Source organism: Equus quagga, chromosome 6 (assembly GCF_021613505.1).
Source record: "Equus quagga isolate Etosha38 chromosome 6, UCLA_HA_Equagga_1.0, whole genome shotgun sequence".
Lineage (NCBI taxonomy): Eukaryota > Metazoa > Chordata > Mammalia > Perissodactyla > Equidae > Equus > Equus quagga.
The window spans coordinates 105,131,393-105,151,245 of record NC_060272.1 but is presented as its reverse complement, the minus strand read 5'-3'; the positions used below and the strand labels follow the sequence as shown (position 1 = coordinate 105,151,245).

The 19,853-nt window shown below is 39.8% G+C and overlaps 1 long non-coding RNA gene across 1 annotated transcript; it reads left to right on the top strand.

Moving 5' to 3' along the window:
- Nucleotides 1-1,187: 1,187 nt before the first annotated feature.
- On the top strand, nucleotides 1,188-3,725 carry LOC124240647 (uncharacterized). The gene is made up of 2 exons (XR_006888974.1): nucleotides 1,188-2,969; nucleotides 3,348-3,725. It is a non-coding gene; the product is annotated as an uncharacterized LOC124240647 (long non-coding RNA).
- The last annotated feature ends 16,128 nt before the right edge of the window (nucleotides 3,726-19,853 follow it).

Sequence of the window (19,853 nt, the reverse complement as noted above, 5' to 3'; positions counted from 1 at the left end):
TTTGCTGCTCACAATAACCCTCTGGCTCAAGTATTACTGCTATCCTTGTTTTATATATGAGCAAACTGAGGCACAGAGATGGAAAGCTACTTGCCCAGTGTCACACAGCTAGACATAGGCATTTGAGCTCAGGTAGTCTGGCTCCAAAGTTCATGCTGTTAGTCACTATAAACTACATATCTCAGACACCTTTCTATGTGAGTATACAGAGCTCTCCTGCATAGCTTTAGTACCTAGGGAACATTTTATTCTATGATGTATATTTATCAGCTCCCATTGATGAGAATTTTAATTGCTTCCAGATTTTTCGTTTTTAAAAATAAACTGTAAAAAATTAAAAATTAAGCTGCCATCGACAACCTAGTGCTTTTGTGTGAGTCTGTCTAAGGCATAAATTTCTAGAAGTGGAGAGCTGAAACAAAGGATGTGTACACTAAACTTCTTGAGTGATACCACCGAATTGCCTCCCATAATGAATAGTCATTTTCATCTGGAGTCTATAAACCACCAGAATCACCGAGAAAATTATTTTTATGTGCCTCTGTCTTTTTCTCTGTTTTTAAAATCTGATTGCTCTGTTGTTTGACGAGGAATTCGACCACATGGTAAGCACAACGTTTTGGGAAAGCTCCTCATATTCCTGTGATGTCTCTGCCCCTGGGCATGGGGTGAGCAGGCATCTGGTGATCTCTCTGCTTGTGCTGCCTGGTACCCGGAGGCTCCGGGAGAATTGCTGTGAGGCTGTTCACCTTGGCTCAGCCTGAGAGCTACTCTGACAGATTTATTGGCTCTTCAACATTTATCTGAGCAGAACCTCTAAACCAATATACGCTTTCACTCATTTGCACTCCAGGGAGAAAGAGAGAGATGAGAACTGTGAGGTGTGAAACTCCACAGAGATGTAGCTCCGCCTTTCACCCCATCCTTGCAAACTTCTTAAGAAATGGAATTCATTATTGCTTTCCAATTTCAGTCTCTCTTTTTCTTTTTTAAAACATTGGTTGCCAATCTTCTTTTCTTCTTCTTCTCCCCAAAGCCCCCCAGTACCTAGTTGTGTATTTTAGTTGTGGGTCCTTCTAGGTGTTGCATGTGGGACACCGCCTTGGCATGGCCTGATGAGCAGTGCCATGTCTGCACCCAGGATCCAAACCAGCGAAACCCTGGGCAGCTGAAGTGGAGGGCGCGAACTTAACCACTTGGCCACGGGCCAGCCCCAGGTCTCTCTTTTTTTAACCAGGGTTTTTCTCAGTCCATTGGTATGTGAAGAATACACTGATGAAAGGAAATTAACAAGATCACTCAATCAACTACTACTTCACTTATTTATTGTTTGTTTTGTAAGGGAAAGAAACTTGCAATCTTCTTCAGCTTTGTAGGAATGGAGGATGGAGAAAATGTCTTGAATTTAAATGGGAGAGAATTTAGAGCAGTAAGGAAGAACACATAAGGAAAATCAGTACTCATATTCTCCCTATTTTCTTCATGAGAAAATAAAGCTTAGAGAGGTAAACGACTTAGCATAGGCTACTCAGAAAGTGGCGATGTCACAGTTCAAACTCTGGTTCCAGTTTCAAAGGTCGTGTATTCTCTATTGTACCTGTTGGTGGTGTCAAAACCTGACTGATGCAGGTTTCTCGTCCCATCTACTTAGCCTATTGACACCCTTCTATGTACAGGCACATAGAAATGCTGGATAAAATATAACAAAACTATTTTATATACATAACCGAGGAAGAAAGTGAGAGAGAGGGAGGGAGAGAGAGAGAGAGAGAAAAAGTTCCTATGTGTCAAAACTAAAGAAGAACCTCATAACCAATGTGGTAAGTTCATGAGCTGATGCCAGAACAGAACAGAGGACATCAGACATGGCTATAGGGCCTAACAGCTGGGAGCTGGGATTTTTAACACGTCTGGAATAAAAGAATTGCTCTTGGGCCTGTGAAAGGTGAAAAGTTGGAACTGAAATTCATGCATAAAGCTGGGACTGAGGAAGAGCTGCTCCCACCACATAAGGGAACTATAAAACATCGTTCACATACTATGAAAGCGACTGGCAATATTCCTACCGATTAGATATCTGGATGGGACAAGGTCCCCCACAATAAATGGGAATGTAAAAATCTGTGTTAAGCATAGGTATAGAATCCAAATTTTACACTATTTCCATAGAACAGGAATCCTAAATGGCGATATTAATGTAGATACTGTAAATATTTCAGACCTGTGAAACTCTTGGCATTTCCGGAAGAATCAAAAGTAAGACCTCTCCGAAAGGTGACACCCACATCTTAAAGTGTGCAGGATTCCACAGGGAAAACATATCCTAGCTGAAAATATGCTCACAATTAAAAGTACAAATTAAACAAGGAAGTGGTCCACAATCTGGGAGAGTCAGCAGATACTGTAGGAGGAGTAGCACGACAAGACCCCGAGAGAATAAAATAGTCTAAAGCTGTCTGTAAATTCAGTATATTTACAGTCATGAAAGAGAGAGAGGGAGAAATAAAAACTTTTATGAAAGAACAGGGCACTAAAGAAGAACAGGCACATATGAAAAACAACCTAATAGAACAATTCACAGCGAAAAGCCAGAAACAAAATTAAACACCACGGCCAATTTTAAGAGCAGATTGGCAGTTAAAGAGAGAATTGATGACATGAAAGATACATCTGAGGAAATTACCTGGAGCACTGCAGAGAGAGGTGTGAAAGCCAAGGAGGTGAGGAAAGTTTCAATTTAGGTCTAATGGGAATTTCAAAAGGAGGAAATTGGGAAGGGGCAATATTTTAAGTGAAAATGGCTATGAATTTTCCAGAATGAATAAAAGCCATGAAACTTCAGAAGACAAATCTGGCTGATCATCAGAATCACCTGAGCAGCATATTAAAATACAACATGATGGTTTTACCCCAGATGTTCTGGATGGTGTTCAGGGATATGCATTTAAAGAAAGCTTCTCGTTCATCAGGTACGTTTAAAACTCTTATTCCTTAGCACCAAATACATTAGCAGACACATACGTTCAAATACTCACACATACTGATCTCAAGTGTGTGTTAGTGAAATTATCCCCCCCACACACCTCCCTAAAAAATGGAGAGGTTGGTTCCATAACCAAGGATAATTTTTTTTTTCATGAGGAAGATTTGCCCTGAGCTAAGATCTGCTGCCAATCTTCCTCTTTTTGTATGTGGGCTGCCACCACAGCATGGCCACTGATAGACAAGTGGTGTAGGTCCATGCCCGGGAACCGAACCCGGGCTGTCAAAGTGGCATGTGCCAAACTTAACCACTAGGCCACTGCAGCTGGCCAGAGGATAATTTCTAAAGTTTTTTCTTTTTCCAGTCTCTAGGGAGTCCATGCTAAATGGTGCCAGAAGATGATCCCAAGAGAAGGTGGCAAAGGAGTTAGTACGAACACCTGCAACCTCACAGTACCATTTCCATTTGTCTTCTCCAACATCTGTGATTAACATCAGATGACACATCATCCTGCCTTCTACTCCAGAATCCTGGTGGGTTTGATGAGAAGAATGCATGGCCAACGCTTGAGAGTATTTGGCAAGGCAGGATTCCTGTCTTACTTCGTATTTCATACTAAATACAAAAAGACACCATAACTCACCAGTACCAGAAATTCAGTCTACTTGGTTTATATGGACATCTGTTCTCAGATTACTGGTGGTTGATCTAACTGCTATAATAAAGGTTAATTCTACATTAAGGTGGTACTGAGTATAATTAGAATTTTTATAATAGCCATACTTTTTGAACTAGTAGCACCACTTCTAGCAATTTACCTATATACCTCAAATACAAAAAACCTTTATACTCAAAGATGTTCATTCCTGCGTTTCATACATATGGGTGAAAACTTGGAAGTCTCCAGAAGGGACGGAGGGCAGTGAGATTTTGGCACATTGTTCCAGACACATGTAGTAATGTATCTGACTTTTTGGCTTGAACTCCTTACACATATACTTTGCTTTTCCTCTTTCGATAGAGAATGCTTAGATAAATAATGGCATATCCACGTGACAGAATCATGCCAGTATAAAAATTGTTTTGAACAGGCAGTTCAAAAAATAATAAAAATGTACCATAAACACAAATATTTAACCTCATCAGTAATAAAGGGATAATAAAATTCCATTTTCTACAAATTTTAACCAATATTTTTAAAAATTGATAATGCCTCGTGTTGGTGAAATTGTGGAGAAATGGGCACCACTTTGCTGTTGGCAGTATATGTTGGTACATAAATTCTGGATAGAAATTTGGTGATACGTAGCCAAAGTCTTAAAAATTCACATAGATTTTGTTGTTGGTCATCAATTTCATGTAAAGAATATATTCTTTTAAAAACGTAAAGAATGCTACACTTGTTCAATTTATGAAAATTTGGGAATTTAAGTGTCCCAAAATAGGAATTATTTAAATAAATTTTGGTGCTATACTAATGGAATACAGTTAGGAAAGATATTCGTAATACATAGGTAATCATTTAAAAATTGCAAAATGGAAGATAAAACAATTTTGTTAAATTAAACATAAGAACACATAAGATGTCAAGAGAAAGGTGCAGTAAGAATTGACGATAATTATCTCTGGATGTGGGGACTTCTGGTGGTTTTCCTTTTCTTTTCTACATAGTATTTCCTATAAGTTTTGCAATAAATTTGAATTTTTTATGTAAAAATAGAGAATTATGGTCATAATTTTTAAGCAATGTGAGATAATGGCAATTATGACAAAAAATGAAGTTTGCCTTATAATTACAACTATGTAGAAATGTGTAAATTAAAAGGAAGGAAGGAAGAAAGAAAGGAAAGCGAGAGGGAGGGAGGAAAAATCCCTCTTAATGGCGGTTTTCTTTGGCCGGCAGAATGTGGAACAAATGTATTCTACTTTTATGAATTTCACACATTCTAATATATTACCAATTTTATACTTAGAAGAACTAGAAGGAAATTTAATAAAGTAATGAGCATCATATTTTCCATCGTATTTTATTTTATATGCCTCTCTGAGGTATCAAGTATCCGTACTGAATTTTAACACCAGGTTTCTGGGCTCCAACCAGGCCACTGTATTAGGTAAGTTTACATAAAATATTACTACTGAATTGATTATTTCAATCAGTGAAAACATAGGGGGCTTGGAGACTTTTCTAGAATCCCCTCATGAGTCTTGCAGGGAGCTTGGTGGGATTAGGACTTGCTTGTCTCCACTCAATATTCCATCTCGGTGTCCAGAGGGGATGGACAGCAATAAGACCTGGGCGCCACTGCTCCATGCATTTGCTTTTCAGCTTGAGCTCCTCACACGTATGCTTTGCCTTTCCGCTCTCAAGAGGAGGGCTCCTTGCCTGCACGAGTCTGGATGTCAGCAGGTGGCCTGCTGGCCCCAAAAGCTTTCTGCATGAATTACCATGTATGGTTTCTGCACACTGAAACTTGGCGCATACACACCTCCCTGCCCCCGACCCCACACATGAACTCTGTATTCCATTAGAAGCCCTCCAGATTCTTGGCCTGGATATTGGGCCAAAGCCAGGCCTTCTTTAAACAATCACCTAGTTTCCATCTGCTAACATATCATATTCCCCTTCCAGATAAAGCATGCTCTCTAGTCTGTTTCTAGCTTCTAGGCTCCCCTTATCCAGTCCCATCACCACATAGCCATCTGGATGAACAGATCTTGTCTCTGCAGGACCCTAGAACCTTCTGTGGCTTCCCGTCACATTCAGGATAACGTACATTTTCCTTAGGTGGCAGGCAAGGTCCTTCATGATGTGCCCCAACTCAGCCTTGTCACCACACAGTGACAATGTTCCCACTTCCTCTGTTGCTCTAATACATGGTCTCTGGACTTGACCTGCTTTCTCCCTTGTCTTGGCTTTTCCACATGCTGTTCCCTTGCCTTCTGCACTTTGTCCCCCCATCAATGCCTCTTCAGTCTTCAAAAGTCAATGAGCATCATCTCCACTGGGAAGCCATTCCTGACTCTGCCTCCCTTGCTCTCACCTACCCCCGCCTCACCCCTCACCCCAGCACCATCCAGTCCCAGGTGCTCTTGCACACAATGCCACAAACATCTGGGAGTATTTACCGGCTCAGCTCTCTCCTTCACTGGATCATGAGTTCCTTGAAAGCAAGAACTGGGCTTTTCTATGCTTTTATTCCTGGACCTAGCCTACTTTCAGTTTCTGGTGAATAGCAAGCCCTCAAAACTGTATCCAGCTCTCCTACTCCTGGTATAATCCCAACATATGCAAGACATGTACAAAGATGTTCACAGCAGCATTGTTTGAATTAGTCCCAAACTGGAAATAACCCAACTGTCTGTTAACCAAAGAATGGATAAGTAAATCATGGGATTTCCAATAAATAAATCCTATGCAACAATGAGAATGAATGAATGAAAGTTGTGAATTAATCTCACAAACATAATGTTGAGTGAAAGAAGCCAGACAGAAAAGAGTAAACGATATATCATTTCATTTCTATAAGCTCAAAAGCAGGCAAAAGTCATCTGTGGTGTTAGAAATCACGAGAGTGGTTCCCTTTGAAGGTACAGGGTCACTGATAGGGAGGGGAACCTGGGACCCCAGGAGTGTTCTGTTTCTTCACCTGGGTGCTGACTGTACATGGACAGTTTCACACTGTGAAAATTCATCCAGCTGTATATTTATGATTTGTACACATATCTGTATCTTATACTTTAATACAATTTTTAATTTAGAAAAGTTCCCTTTGTGAAACATATGTCTCTGTGGCGTTTAGGACAGTGACAGAATGGGGAGTGTAGGTTCGGCTCAAGTGAATTGCCAGCTTGAGCGATGCTCTTTTTCCTGCGCAGAACATGTCGCGGAAAGGAAAATTTTAAAAAACTCTCCCTATACAGTTTAGCATTTGCTTTCAGAAATGTGATGCTCAGTGGGGTCAGCAGGTGCTATTTGGATAGTTTGGCTTCTCAACTTGAATTTTGGCAAGCTCAAATAATTTTGGAATGAGTCAGAGTATAAATAAACAACTTTAATGGGAATTTTTCTCTTTGCTTGGTATCTTCATCCTTCTGCTTTTAAGGCTCCTGTCACCAATGAGCATAAGCCTATTGGCCTGTACACATCTATCAACCCTTCTGTATCCTTTATTGATTCACCTTTCATTGCTGCAGTTTAAAATGGTTTTCTTCCTCTTGGTACAAGAATTGTGCTTATTATCTAAATTAACATCTTTGAGTTGGTGGGGTTTTTTCTCCTCCAAATTTTAAGGAGTCTAGAAATACCAGATTACAGGACATTTTTCCAAAGATGGTTTCTTCTCTTTAAACAAACAGATATATGTGGAAAGGGAGCCTGGCAACCCTGGTCTTTGAAATCACTGCAGCCGTGCTGGCTGCCTCGTCCTGCAGCCTGCACGCTGGAGCCAGGCCAGCCTTCGCTGCAGGAACTCGCTGAGTTTCTCTCTCAGGTTCTGTAATAAAGGCCTTTCAGCGTCTACGCAGATGGCAATTCTGCTGCCACCTTCTAATTTCACATTTCCTGCATTTTTCTTCCTAAGCATGCCACTGCCCAAAATAGAAGCAGGGTTTTTTGGAGTCTGTGTGTAGGAATTTAGTGGGGAACGGAAGGGTTTCTGTAGCTCCCTGTGACTAGCACACCCTGAGTAGTTTTCCTCTTGGCTATCGGGTAGATGAAGGATTCAGAGGAGTGCTCAGAGTGTCTCTCGGGGCACAGCGTGGATTTTCTTTCTGGCGAGGGTTGGGGAGAGCCCATCGTGCGGTACGGCGTCAGCGCTGACTCTATGCAACAAGGACACAAGAAGACGGGAGGCTTTGCCAGCCTTGCCATTCACCAGCCCCTTTCACCAATCTTGTGCTCTCCGGAGGTTTCTTCCTGATGGGGTGTCCCCTTCCTTTCTGCCCGTTTTTGTATAGGGTTGCCAAGGGATCAACTCCCCTGCTCCTCTCTGCCTAGTGAAATTATCTCCATCCTTCAAACTCTAGCTCAATCTCACCTTTTCTGGGAAGCCTGCCTGGATGACTCCAGCTGGAAGCAATTTCCCCCTTGTCTGAATTTTTAGAACCCCTGGTGACCGCACATTCTGAGGGTGCCCACATACAAACATAATTTACAGCAATAATAATATTAACTTAGTACTTCTTACTATTACTATTCTACTATTCTTGGCACTTTATGTGTATAGTCAGAATCCCTACAATGACTCCATAGGGTAGGTTGTATCATTATTCTCCCTTTATAGATGGGGATTCTGAGGGCCATGGTGATATCATAGCTCCCTCATCAGATGAGAAGCTCCGTTTACCGTCTCTCTGCCTTATTGATGTGTCTCTTTCGCAGCACAAGGCTCCGGGACTTGCGATTGGTAATTGTCCAACTCATACTTGTCCATTTAATTATGTGGTTAATGGGATTTGGGACCATGAAAATAGATTTTGAAAATCATTTCCATCTGTCTTATGTGCTACCTTTCCATTTCTGTCAACATGGGCGACTGTGCAATGGAGCAGGTGGGATTGATAAAAATCACAACAGTAAGAACAAGTCCTTATTTGGTAGGTACTACATTCCAGGCACTGTGAGAAGTGATGCACTTTCACTCTCTCTGTTAATCTCAGCTTTCTTCCCCAAAAAGGATCAGAGAGAGGTTGCAAAGTGCTTGGAAAGGATCAGATAAGTAGATGAAGGTGTTATAGCAAAGGGAAACAAATGGAGGAAGTCAAACACGATCCTAGGTTCAGTTATTCCCAAGAAAGTGGGCCCTAAGAACCTTCCTGTGGAGATGAGCCACAAATTTGGCTCTAGGCTTCCTAGTGTTTATGACTAAAAAGACACGCAATCGATTACAACACTCACATTGCCTGTAAAATAAAGACAAACCAGCTATTCAGATGAAGAACACACAAATGTCGCATCAAACCATTTCTTGTCACCATTCTCAGCACAGGCCAATCTCATCTTGCTGAAGGACAGTATGAAGTTTGATTTGGTTTAACTTTATCTAAGAGATGGATGGACTATACACATTTCAGGAGATCCTCTCTGAACGTTATTTCTTACAACTGTGCTCCATACTATCTGCTCCAGACAATCACCTTTCCACCTTCAACTAAAAGCTGAATAAGTGTTTTGGTATAGCCCCTGTTGGCATCCTCTAGAACACCCAGTCCTATGGGCAACATGGAGCTTTAAGAGTTAAATTTTCGGTGGGGAAAATAAAATTCAAACTCCTTTATATGATTTATGATGTTTTCACAACCCAACCTCAACCTGCCTTTCCAGACCAAACTACGTAGAGTTCCATGAATATAGTCAGTGCTCTCACTCATTGAGACCTCCTAAATGCTTCCTCGAACACCCTCTTCTCGCTCCCTTCTCTGGCTTCTCTGCTACTGAGTCTTGAAGGGTATCACCTGTTCTGATAACCTCCCCAGATTCCACCCAACATTTAATCTTACCCTATACAAGTTTCCCATAGCACCTTTGCTTTTATCGCATTTTATTATCCCCTTTTGTTAGCTTCTCTGATTTCTCTGCCAAACTGTGAACTCCTCCAGGGCAGAACGTGTCTTATTTATCTTTGTATCCCAGCACTGGGGACATAGTCTGACCTGGATTTATTTCACCAAATATTTATTGAGTGCTTCCTGTACTGACAAAGCAAGCTGGGACAATTCCCCATCCTATGATGCAAGGAAAAAAACCTGAGTTACTCCACAGGTAACCCAAATACATTTCCACTGTTCTCTGAAGCCATCCAGTACTGTGTAGATGGATTACCCAATATGGTTTGATATAGAAAAGGATGACCCAGTAAATAGTTAGGCTGAACCACAAACCGATTCTACTGAACTCTTTTTTTCCCAGCTAAGTACATCCTGGATTTGAAAAGGAGGAATTGACCATGAGAAAGAGGGAGGACGTCTAATTCTCCAAGACAATGGGGAAAGAGCCAAGAATGGGAGCAGCAGTAGGTATATTTGTTGGTGGGAGCACCAGAGGTTGATGTAGTTCAAGCCGGATGGCTTCAGTTTTTGGTTCAAAGTAGGCAACAAAGTCATCTGCTGATAGTGAGGACATAGGGACTGTGAAAAGGGCTGGAGGAAAATGGTAGTTGGGGTCATCAGAAATAGGAGAATATTACTGAGGGCAGAGGAGAGCACTGGGTTCAAGATGCCTCCAGTTCACATGGTTGTGATTTCTCCACCTGTAAGCAGAGTCCAAGGACAGGAGCAGAGAACAGTAGTAAATGTCCCATAAATGTTTCCTATGTACCAGAAACTGATCTTAGTATCTTTACCTATTGTGGCAGGCGAAATAATGACCTCCTAATAATGTCCACATCCTAATCTCTGGAAATTGTGAATTTGCTACATTATATGGCAAAAGAGAATTAAGGGTGCTGATCAGCTAACTTTAAAATACAGAGTTATCTTGGATTATCTGAGTGGGCCCAATATAACAGTAAGAGTCCTTATATGTGGAAGAGGGAAGCACAAGAAAAGATCAGAGTGACATGATGTGAAAAGGACTCAACCTTTTGCTACTGATGGCTTTGAAGATGGAGGAAGGGGCCATGAGCCAAGGAGTGTGGGTGGCCTCTGAAAGCTGTAAATGGCAAGGAAATTGATTCTACTGCAGAGCCCCCAGAAAGGAATGCAGACCTGTGAACCCCTTGATTTTAGCCCACTTAGATGGTGCCAGACTTCTGACCTACAGAAATATAGGATAATAAATTTGTATTATTTAATTTTACAAAATTGTGATAACTTGTTACACTAGCAATATAAAATGAAAACACGTTTTCTTTTAGTCTCACAATGCTATTTTACGAGTCGGGCTATTTTGGGAGTTGATCCTGGTTGTTGACCTGGATGTCACAAGGGAGGTGGGGACAAATCTCGAGGAAGGAATGTTATCATCTTGTAAAGCATCTGCCTCAAGGGGAGCCTATGTAATATTGTTTACTCAAGAAATAGTGGACCTCTTCTGAAGGCCCAGAGGATTTATGGGATTCTGAGGACTCAGGGTTCTCAAATTCCTCCAGCTAGATGTCTCCATCCCATGTCCCAGGGTCCCATTCTTTCCCTATCAAGGCTCTTACTGTAGCACATGAGCTTTGGTAGTGCTGCATAGTAAGCCTTCTCTGCAATTTGACTTGCACAATCAGATCCTGAGCCTGATTTTCAGCCCAATCTGCCTTTTTCCTATGGTCGTGGAGGGTCTCTTTAAGTCCATAAGAGAGGCCTTTGGGTTTCATGTTATGCCCTGAATAAGTGGTTGGTTAGGTTGAGCCTGCCAGTTCCGCAGCCCTTATAGTTACGATCAGTACCATCTCTCAAGTCTTAGCAAGTTTGCAAATGCCAGCATCCCATCCCTCTTGGCCCCAGGTGAGATTCTTAGCAATTGTGATGTTACAGCATGTCTCGGCTTAAATGTCACTTCAATTAAATCCTAGGGAATCCTTTCTTGACTGTTCTATCTAAAGTTGATCACCTCAGAAAATTCACCATCCCTGCACCCTGTTTCCTCTATAATACATTTAACACTCTGTAATTATTTTAGGTATACATAAAAGTTGTTTGTACATCCAGCTATAATGAGACATTTTAAAATGTAGTGCTAAAAGATTTGAACAGACATTTCTCCAAAGAAGATATACAGATGGGCAACAGGCACATGAAAAGATGTTCAACATCGGCAATTATCAGGGAAATGAGAATCAAAACTACAATATCACCTCATGCCTGTCAGAATGGCTATAATTAACAAGACAGGAAACAACAAGTGTTGGAGAGGATGTGGAGAGAAGGCAGCAATTGTACACTGCTGGTTGGAGTGAAAACTTGTGCGGCCACTATGGAAAGCAGTATGGAGTATCCTCAGAAAATTAAGAATAGATCTACCATGTGATCCAGCTATCCCACTGCTGGGTATTTATCCAAAGAACATGAAAACATGAATGTACAAAGATACATGCACCCCTCTGTTCATCACATCATTATTCACAATAGCCAAGACTTGGAAGCAACCTAGGTGCCCATTGAGGGACAAATGGATAAAGAAGATGTGGTATATATACAAAATGGAACACTACTCAGCCATAAAAAATGATGAAATCCAGCCATTTGTGGCAACTTGGATGGACCTTGAGGGTATTATGCTAAGCGAAATTAGTCAGAGGGAGAAAGTCAAATACCATACGATCTCAGTCATAAATAGAAGATAAAAGCAACAAAAACCAACACATAGAGACAGAGATTAGATTGGTGGTTACCACAGGGAGAGAGGGAAGGGAGGGCGAAAGGGGTAATTAGGCCCATGTGTATGGTGATAGATTGTAATTAGTCTTTAGGTGTTGAACATGATGTAATCTACACAGAAATCAAAATATAATGTACACTCAAAATTTATATAATGTTATAAACCAGTATTACCACAATAAAAAAAATAAAATTAAAGAAATAAAAAATAAAATGTAGTGCCATTTCAGAGCTTGCAAGAAAATAGACTGAATAAACATTTGTTAAATATCTGAATCTATTTAATTGAGCTTTAGTATTAATGATACAGTATATGTGAAAAACATTTTAATTTTAAAGAATTTGTATCCATACCAAATACTAGATACAAATATTTCATAGTGTTCAAAACTATCTCAGTGGACCAATGACTTGATGGCATACCAAAAATAGCAGTACCTCTATGAACTTTATGGATTTTTATTGTCTAACAATGTTTCAAATGCCTACGTGCATAATTCTTGCAATATTTTCTTGAAATGTGTCAGTTACTTTATCCTTAGTAAATGAATTATGTGCAAAACTTGAGTTGTGAAAGAACGACATATTTTAAGGGTTCTACATGTGTAAATGATTATACATAAAATGAGGAATTGCCTTCTCCTGTACCCACCAGCCAAATTGTTCAAATTCCTTTGATGCTGGAGTTAAGTGAGAGGCAGTGTTGGACTGAAATAAGTACACCTCTGAAATGCCAGTCACAGAAGTGCCCATCAGCTTGGAGCTCTGCCTTAATTGAACATTGGACATGCATGAGAATGAGCTGCTTGCCACTGTCACATGATTTGCATCTATAACCAGAAAAATATGATGCTTAACGTTCAGGTGCAGTTTGACATTCTCCAGCCTGCTGAAGGAAGTGGATCATGACCTTTCAAAGCCACAAGCAATCACTTAATGTCCATTTCTTCTCAGCCACCTGGAACATCAAATCAAGAAGCATCTTTGGAAGGCTCAGGTTTTGAATTGCAAAGTGATACCCAAATCATCTAGCTATTACCTGTAGAGCGGGGGCAAGAGGAAATTAGTTAAGCAATGGGTTTTTTAACAGAGAAATGTGGCAGGCATCTTTTATACATGAGGTGAAGGAAATTTATTTTGAAAACCTTTTCCAAAACAAAATCCTTTGTGACTATAATCCTTTCAACAGTTTAATGATAATGTGTCCCAGAGTCATCATTAGAAGGGGCATGCTGGTCTCAAACACATGAAATTTCTATGGCAATCACAAGTCCATCTCCGTGTAATAGCGTGCTGGCTCTCACAAGCAATGTTCCCATTCTAGCCCCTCCCTCAGTTATTTCCATAGGAATGTAAGAAGCAGGATAAAATTCAAGAACTCAGTAATTAGCTGGTTGACTTGGAGTCTTGTGGCTTTCCATTTGACATGGGGTCCAGATAGGAAGGAACACTGTTGGCTATCACATTTTGAGTACCCACCATTTGCCAGGTGCTATTGCATGTTTCTTCTCGCTTCACTCAGCCCTCTAACACCCTGATATGATTTTTTCAAATGTTGGTGACAAGGAAACTGAGCCAAATCATCAATGGGCATAAACTAGTAAGTACAAGAGCATGGATACAAACCCTTCTCAAACAGGCTCCAAGTCCCATGCTCTTTGCACTATACTATCTGTTCTTCACTTGAAGTCTATTAAATGTCAGCCTACTCTTCCCATCAGTATTAAGGCCAATGCTTGCTAAGAGGGAAGATCAGGGCATTGGCCTCCAAAGAATGCTCCCTTTCTTAAAATCTCAATTCAGCTCCCTGGAGTTTCCTCTCAGTGGCTCTCAGCAGTATCTATTGACATGGCCAGCCAAGGAAGCAGTGTCTTTAGGAAATGCCCCAATGAGCCTGTTCCCATCAATGCTGAGTGTCAGGAACTGAGGTTGGTTCCCACTGAACACTATACCCTGGAGCCTTCTGTAGGTGGAACTCACAGCAGCAGCAGCTACTCTCAGAGTGGTGGCTTCTTGTTGTAGCTGTCCCACCTTATCTCCTTCCTCTCCCTTGCCTTCTCTCCTACCAATGAGACCCCTTGACAGCAAATAGTAGAGAAATCATCAGCATAGTCCTTTATTGGCTTCCCAATTGCAGGTAGCTTTACCCAATAAGTGATTATGAATAAAGCCACACAGCTCTTTGGAGAAAATTATTGCAATTTTTATGCAAATTTCCACTCAGCATCATACTTTTGGCTACCCCCTCAGCCCTGTTTTACTTTACTTGAGGCTAGGAAGTAATCAGCCTTCTTCTAATCTCCAAAGGGGACTATTCTTCAAAGAGATAGGAACAGGGAATCACTTACGATCTTCTGGAAATACTGGATTCAGGTACAAAGATGTAATGCTGCAAAATCTCAGATTCTCCCTTCTTGGGGCCTAGGAGCTTCTAAACAAATCAAGACCCCGAGGAGAACCCAAGAAATTCCTTAGTAATTCCAGGTAGATCATTCAAATGCAAACCCAGTCTAATGCAGCCTACACACTGAACATTTTTCTTTCTCTTCTGTTTCTATGATAATTTGATTTCTCTTAACTTGAAAGAAAACCTTTATTTGATTGAACTGTCTCTCTAGCTACCAATCAATTTCTGTCTTGTCTTTTACTGTTCACTTTGTTGACTAGAGATAAACCTGCTTCAATTCCATTCCCTTGTCTTTTTGCAATTTGATTTCTTCCCCCAAAATGCTAATATTCTTGGATTCTTAATGTAGGCAATTCAAACTACCTTTTTAAGTCCTCATTTTCCTTGCTTTCTCTATAGAAATTTCCAGGAGAGAAACAAAGCTCTCTGGCTTTCGGGCCCAGCTGACCTCCTAGCCAAAAGCCAGCACCAACTTATTAGTCACATGAGGGAGCCCCAACTTGGAAGCAAATCCTTCAACCCTCAGTTAATCACCATCAATCACCAGATATCCCCCAGCTAGCATTCCATGGAGCAGAGACAAGCCTTCTCCACTGAGCCCTGCACAAATTAAAGATTTATGAGAAACAAACAAAAAATAAGATATTGCTATTTTTTAAAGCCACTGTTTTAACTAAAACATATGACTTTAATGGCCTGACCCTCCTCTGAATACCTCTGTACTATTCATCTGTCAGTGAACTATGCTATCTTGAGTGGAAGTTATTTTTTTATGTGTCTAGAGAATTTATTACCAGCTTGATAATTATCTTCTTGGAGACAGGTATCTGTACTAACGTTTGTTGAGTTATCTATATCTTCTAGCACGGTGACTTTCTAGGCAGTAGATACTCTATAAATATTTCTTGGTTAATTAAATCAGACACTACGTATTCTATAAGATAAAATAATTTCTTACTGTGCCAGTTCTGCAAACATGAGATATGGTGAAGAGCAGACATATTAAAACCTACCCAGACTCTGGGTAGATAAGCACACTGATATTTAAGATACTAAAGTATCTGCATTGTAGAAAATGCATTTAATCACCAATTCTTCAATCCTCTAAAGTAGTTATTTGATGCTCCACTGGAATTTGATATCCAAATCTGTCATTTATTTAAATTTATTTAAAACTTATTTTAAGTCAAACCATATTAGAGCTTCATCACTCAATATATTTTTTAATTAATGAGTTACAACATAAATGAATCAAGTTTGCAGTTAATGAGCTATAAATAATCTATCTGTAAATAATAATTACCACTAATAGCCAGATTAGTTAGACTTCAGGTTTGTTCTAACTCTTTGTATTTACACTAAATTTGTTTCCTTTACTGTGATCAGTTAAGTTTCATCTAAAGATAACTGGAGAGAGATGACTTCTGAAATGGCAGTATGAGGAGCTCTGCAGATTTAGTCCCCAAGAAAACAACCTTAACTGGTGAAAACTATTTTGAAAAACCAACAACTGTTTAAAATTTCTGTAAATTGCCTGAGGAAATATAACAAATGAAGAAACACTTATTTGAGAAAAATCTACTAATTCTTGGTAAGGACAGTGAGTGCCTTTGTCGCTTGAGTCATGATCTACTCCCTCCTTTATTCCTCGCCCCCAGCTCAGCATGATGGAAACTCCACTCTAAAGGGGGCTCCCTCTCCCTCAAGCTATCACATCTCCCTAGGATTGACAGGCTTCCAACCTTCCTCATCCTTCCCTAGCCTCCTGTTGAAGAGCCTAATTTCTAGGCAAGTGTGGCCAAGAGGTCAGGGGCTCCCTTCCTCCATCCAGCCCCACTCGTATCCCCACTGGTTCTCCCCAGGCAAAGAATATACACTGGGGCCCAATTACCCTCATCACAGTTTGTTCATAGAGAGGATATTTCACACTGGAAGAGGCAAGCTGAAAAGACCAGAGACTACTGTCCCTGCCCAATGCCCTGGTCATTAGAGCAAAGATGGCACTCCAAGAGAAATGGGTCATTGTCCTTTCTCCCAGATCCAGAGCAGTGGCTCTGAGGTTTTTCCTAGAGGGAGGGGCAGGCCAAAAGGATATAAGGCATAGAAGCACTTCCCAAAGACATTGAATTTATTTGGAACAGAATGTGGGAAAGTTCGATCATAAGGGCATCTCAAAGAACAATGAAGATTTTGGTAGTAAGCAATTAAGAGGAGGTTGGTAGCTCGATGAAAGCAACAAGAAAAATTATAAGCCAGTTAGATTACCAGAGAGAACCAGGTAAAAATATAACTGCTGAGATGAGCCCTCTTAGGGTCACAAAAAAACTCAAACACTGGCCCTATAAAAAAGCCCAGATTTAATTGGATCAGACTGTGCAGCAATGTGTAAACTAGGACATTATTGAAAATAATAGAGTAATCAGCCAACAATTAGTGAAGCCTAAAAACTGAGTGTGATACCAAAAGAGACAATATAACAGAGAGAGTAGGAGAACAGTCAAAGAGAGCCCTGCTAGAACCAGTCCTCAAATTTGATGAAAAACAGTAATCAGCACAACTGAGAAGCTCAGCATAGGCCAAGGGTAAATGCAAAGAGATCCACATCCAGACATTTCATAAGTGAAATGTTGAAAGACAAAGAGAAAATCTTGAAAGCAGTGAGAAAACAAACTCATCATGTACAAGGACACTCCAAAAGATTAACAGCTGACTTCTCACCAGAAACGATGAGTCCAGAAGGCAGTGGAATGATATATTCAAAGTGCTGAAATTAAAAAGAACAAAACCATAAAAACCCAATCTTTCAAAAATGAAATCAAAATCAAGACATTGCCAGATAACTACAATTGGGAGAATTCATTGCTATCTGAGTATCTTAGAAGAAATACTAAAGGAAGTTCTTCAGGCTGAAAGCAAGTGACCACAGACAGTAATTTAAATCTATGCAAAAAAAACAAAGAGCACTGATAGAGGTAATTATGTAACTATAAAAGACAGTATAATTGCATATTTCTTCTCCTTTCTCTTAAGTTATTTAAAAGGCAACAGTATAAAGCAATATGTATCAAATTGTGTTCGGTCATAACATAGAAATGTAATATTTTTGTAACATCAAAAAGGAGGTGGGTGGGAGCAAAGCTATATTATAGTAAGAAAGTGACACCATATACCTATACCAACTAAAAACCACAGGAACAAATGAAGAGAACCAGAAATGGCAGATAAGACAGTCAATATAACAAACTCTGTAAATACATGCTTGCTTTCCTTTCCTCTCTCAGCTCTTTAAAAAGAGATAAAATTATATAAAATGATAAATACAACAAAATATTGTTGGGTTTGTGATATATATATATAGATATCATATATGTAATAATAATAGCATAAAAGCAGCGAAGAGACAACAGATCTATATAGGAATAACTCTTCTATATTTCACTGGAATTAAGGTAATATAAATCTGAAGTACAGACTAAAAAGTAACATGTGTACCATAAGCTCTAGAGCCACCACTAAGAAAATAACTCAGAAAACATATAGTGAAATGTGACATTAGAAAAAATTTATTAATGCAAAAGAAGTAGAAGAAGAATAGAGGAAAAAAATATTGTTATGGGTTGGATTGTGTCTCCCACAGATTCATATGTAGAAGTCCTAACCCTGAGTACCTGAGAATGTGATTCTACTTGGAGATAGGATCTTTACTGGAGTAAAAAAGTTAAAATTAGGTCATTAGGGTGGGCCCTAATCCAATATTACTGGTGTCCCTATAAGAAGGGAGAAATTTGGACACAGACATGGACAGAGGGAAGATGATGTGAATAGACACAGGGAGAAGATGGCTTTCTTCAAGCTAAGGGAAGAGGTCTAGAGCAGACAGAAGGCTGTCTCAACTCTCACAAGGAACCAACCCTACTGACAACTTGATCTCAGACTTCTAGCCTTGAGAACTGTGAGGCAACAGATTTCTGTTGTTTAAGTCATACAGTCTTTTTTTTTTTTTTTTTTAAAGGTTTTATTTTTTCATTTTTCTCCCCAAAGCCCCCCGGTACATAGTTGTGTATTCTTCGTTGTGGGTTCTTCTAGTTGTGGCATGTGGGACGCTGCCTCAGCACGGTCTGACGAGCAGTGCCATGTCCGCGCCCAGGACTCGAACCAACGAAACACTGGGCCGCCTGCAGCGGAGCGCGCGAACTTAACCACTCGGCCATGGGGCCAGCCCCAAGTCATACAGTCTTGGTAATTTGTTATGGCAGTCCTAGAAAAGTAATACACACGTAGAATACAAAAAGTGAAATGGCAGGTGTAAATCTAACTATATCAATAGTAACATTATGTGTGAATGAGTTAAACATTCCAATCAAAAGGCAGAGGTTGACAGATGGAATAAAAAGACAAGACCCACATATATGCCGTCTACAAGAGACACACTTTAGATTCAAATGTACAAATAGATTGTAAGTAAAAGGATGGAAAAAAGATATATCTTACAAACAGTAAACATAAGAAAGCTGCAGCAACTATACTAATATTAGGCAACGTAGACTTTAAAACAAAAAATAATAAAGATAGAGACATTTTATTAAGACAAAAGGGTCAATCCATCAGGGAAATATAACAATTATAAACATATATGCACCTAAAAACAGAACCTAAGTATACGAAGCAAAACTGACAGAAATGGAGAAATAGACAGTTCAACAATAATAGTTGGAGACTTTAATACTTCAGTTTCAATAATGGATAGAATAGGCAGAAGATGAAGAAACAAATACAATAGTTGAACTACACGCTAAACCAGTTAGACCTAATAGAAGATTGTACCTAACCACCACCAATATCCATTCTTCACAAGTGCACAGGGAACATTCTCCACGGTAGACCATACATTAAGCAATCAAACAAGCCTTAGTAAATTTAAAAGAACTTAAATCACACAAATGCTGATTTCCACAATGGAATGAACTTAGAAATAAATAACAGAAAGAAATTTGGAGAATTCACAAATAGGTTGATATTAAACAACACATTCCTAAATATCCAATGGGTCAAAGAAGAAGCCACCAGGGAAAGTAGAAAATGCTTTGAAATGAAAGAAAATTAAGATACAATGTAGCAAAACAAGTGCAATGCAGATAAAGCAGTGTGTAGAGGGAA